The 3,810-nt window shown below is 33.4% G+C and overlaps 1 pseudogene; it reads left to right on the forward strand.

Annotated features, from left to right (window-relative positions):
• Positions 1–1,615: 1,615 nt before the first annotated feature.
• Positions 1,616–2,512, forward strand: LOC100611354 (olfactory receptor 5H1-like; annotated as a pseudogene).
• Positions 2,513–3,810: the final 1,298 nt, after the last annotated feature.

Raw genomic sequence — 3,810 nt, forward strand, 5'->3', positions numbered from 1 at the left:
ATAATTAGAACTGGGTTTAAGGATTCAGATCATAATAATTCTTAGAATTATTTCTAAATTTTCTGATACAAATACCATTCTTTTACTTAATTACATTCTCTGATTAAAACTTTTAAGGTGAGTCACTTACATATTAACCCTTGTAAACTTATACCCATTTTGACAATAATTTGACAGCTCACGCTGTAAATGTTTTTACTGTGGATGAAAGATGCGTTAGGTGGAGTCCTAGTATTTCTGCCTTGGCTGACTTTGCAAAGAAAATCTGCCTTTGTTCCTATACTATTTTCTCCCTCTTTCTCTATATTCCAAATGTAGCATCAGTGTGTTTCATTGGCCATCCTAGATCATGTCTCTTCACTCTAGAAGCAAGAAGAATGGGAAAATGAGTTTCTAGTTCTTTGGCTTTTAGAACAGTAGGTAACCTCTGACAGCCGCCAAGACTTGGGTGGCAAAAAAGAGGATCAGATTTTGGCCATCTTATAAAGGATGCATATCCACTTTGTTACCTCTTTTAATATAATTTCCTTAAGTCTATTTTCTTGTCATTCTTTTTTTTACTTGTCTACTCTCCAATGGATACATCATTTTTAACTATGTCTTTGACTACCACAATGATTCCAAGTAATTATTTCTATGAAGCTATAGTAGGTTCACATTACTGATTGGATGTCACCTAATTGGTCACATGATGCTCACTCCAAAACTTGCCAGCACAACTGAGTTCCCATCCTCAATATTTAATGACCACCTACCCAGTCACCAAGTGACTCTTCCCTCCTTCATTAACCACTTTTTTTCTCACCAAATATGTCACAGAATACTAGGGACTCTACATTCTGAATTCTTTTGAATCTATTTCTTTGACTTACCATCTCCTCCAATGACATCACATGGACTAGATCCTTAATATGCTTTTGAATCGCTTTGAGGGTATTTTCAAAATGCAGATCCCTAGACTCTGTTTCTGAAATAATTTCCACATTAAAACCTTGCAATCTGTATTTTTCATAGAAAAAAACACTCCTAGATGATTCTCATGTGTAATCTGATTTGGGATCACCTTGACTTTAGTAACAAGTTTTTGGTTAATATCCATGAGTCAGTTTCCCCTTCCTGTAGCACATTTTCTACACTATCAATCACTAAATTAAAAAATATGTTATGATGCCATTTCCCATCTTAAAACATTTGGTGCATGCTTATTATGTGAAGAGTGAAGTTTAAGATTTTTCACATGGCATTCATTTTATTTATTTTTAATCCAAAACCTTCAAAATCCTTTTCCATTAACATTGCATCCATGTACCAGACACAGGATATTTCTGCCACATTCCATAGTGAACACACAAATTTAGTACATGTAGAGAATCCATCTTTTTAATCTAAATCTGTTAATTCCTGAAAAATTGTCAAACTAAAATTTATCATTTTTTATTTCTTTAATGCCTCAAATGTATATTCATCAACTATAGCACTGATAAATAAACTTAGGAAATCTCTGATAATTGTACAGTTTATTTCAACACCTCTTCTTCCATTTCAACTCATAATACCACTGCAAATTTTCTTTTACATTTATTGCATTTTATTTTAGAGGACATGCAGTGATGACATGGAAGAGGAAAATGCAACATTACTGACAGAATTTGTTCTCACAGGATTTTTATGTCAACAAGGATTTTTATGGGAAATACCCCTGTTCCTGGCATTCTTGGTAATAGATCTCATCACCATCATGGGGAATCTTGGTCTGATTTTTCTCATCTGGAAAGACCCTCACCTTCATATTTCAATGTACTTATTCTTTGGGAGTTTAGCTTTTGTGGATACTTGGTTATCATCCACAGTGACTCCGAAGATGCTGATCAACTTCTTAGCTAAGAGTAAGATGATATCTCTCTCTGAATGCATGGTACAATTTTTTTTCCCTTGCAATCAGTGTAACCACAGAATGTTTTATCTTGGCATCAATGGCATATGATCGCTATGCAGACATATGCAAACCTTTACTTTATCCAGTCATTATGACCAATGAACTATGCATCCGGCTATTTGTCTTGTCATTTCTAGGTGGCCTTTTTCATGCTTTAATCCATGAAGGTTTTTTATTCAGACTAACCTTCTGTAACTCCAACATGATACAACATTTTTACTGTGACATTATCCCATTGTTAAAGATTTCATGTACTGATTCTTGTATTAATTTTCTAATGTTTTTTATTTTCTCAGGTTCAATTCAAGTTTTAACCATTGGGATTGTTTTTGTATCTTATATGTTTGTTCTCTTTACAATCTTAAAAAAGAAGTCTAACAAAGGCATAAGGGAAGCCTTTTCCACCTGTGGAGCCCATTACGTACCTCTCTCTTTATGTTATGGCCCCCTTCTCTTCATGTATGTGGGCCCTGCAGCTCCACAAGCAGATAATCAAGATATGATGGAGTATCTATTTTACCCTATCATTGTGCCTTTGTTAAACCATATTACTACAGCCTGAGAAATAAGCAATAATAGGTTCACTCACAAAAATGTTAAAATAAAATATTTGCATTGCATACTTATCTCTCTTCTCTATTCAATAAAATAGTTACAAAATTATGCTAGTTTGAGGTACCTAAGTTTTTGCCAACTTTCAAATTTTTTTGTAATTATAACTGTCCTAGCACTATAATGACTTAACATGTTAGAACCTAATTAACTAATTAAAATATTCCTATATGTTATGCAAAAGCATTCAAGAAATTTTAATCATGTCATAATGACAGCAGAAAGCAAATAAAAATATTTTATAGATTGTATGTTAATCAATATGTCTTTATCAATGTATTAAACGCTAAAATTATCTAGTTCATCTGACAAGGACTTGAGTGTGATGCTTTTGATACTATTACAACTATATTGCCTGAGACGCCCATCACATTTAACTCATAGTGGAGGCAAATTTGTGTTTGTGTGAAGAGAGGTAAATCCCAATAATTCTGCTAGTCCTCAAAAAGACTTTCATTTCACTTTTGGGAAAGGGTGAATTCCACTTCTTGTATGAAATCAACTCACATTTCAAGTAAAGAAATAAACTGAAATTGAAACACAATTAGAAATAAAATGAGAAAGGTGTTAACAGGTGTAAGAGAATGCTGTTAACTCATTGTGCTTATATGAGCAGGAAAAGAAAAGCTGCCCCTAACTTTCTATATTTCCTTCTAACTTCCTTTCTAGCATGTTTATGTTTTAGACAATCTGAAACTCTTCCCTAATTCAGAAAATTAAAAGGTTAAATAGAAGAACTAATATGAAGTAGGCATAGAGAAGAAAAGATAAGTGGCGTAATGGGAAGAAAATGGTCTTAATCTTCCTAGAAAAAAAATGAAGCTGCTAAGATTTTTTAAAGAAAAAGTCATAATACAAAGTTACTGGAATGTGTTCTTGACAACCCAGGGCTTTAAATTCACATCACCAAAGTTCAAATAATGTTAAGATGATATGACATCACAGTGCCCAGTGAGTAGAGGGAAAAAGATGAACATGAGAAAGAGTTTGGATATTTTCTGCCTCAAAAAGTCTTTGATTGTTAGCCTTCTTCACACTTCATACTCTTGAATATATGAGTTATTCATCGACCATTCCACTCTGTCAAAAGATGAAGATGTTTAGACGCCAAAATTACTTTCACATTCTTACTGATACCACTGAGGCCCTTACTCTAACAACTATTCACATATTGTTTTGGAAACCTCTAGTTACTTATTTCCTCCATCCTCTAGCACTCACTTACTTCCCCAACATTGCTGTCAGATTGTTTTTTGCAAACA

This window comes from Pan troglodytes, chromosome 2, assembly GCF_028858775.2.
Source record: "Pan troglodytes isolate AG18354 chromosome 2, NHGRI_mPanTro3-v2.0_pri, whole genome shotgun sequence".
NCBI lineage: Eukaryota > Metazoa > Chordata > Mammalia > Primates > Hominidae > Pan > Pan troglodytes.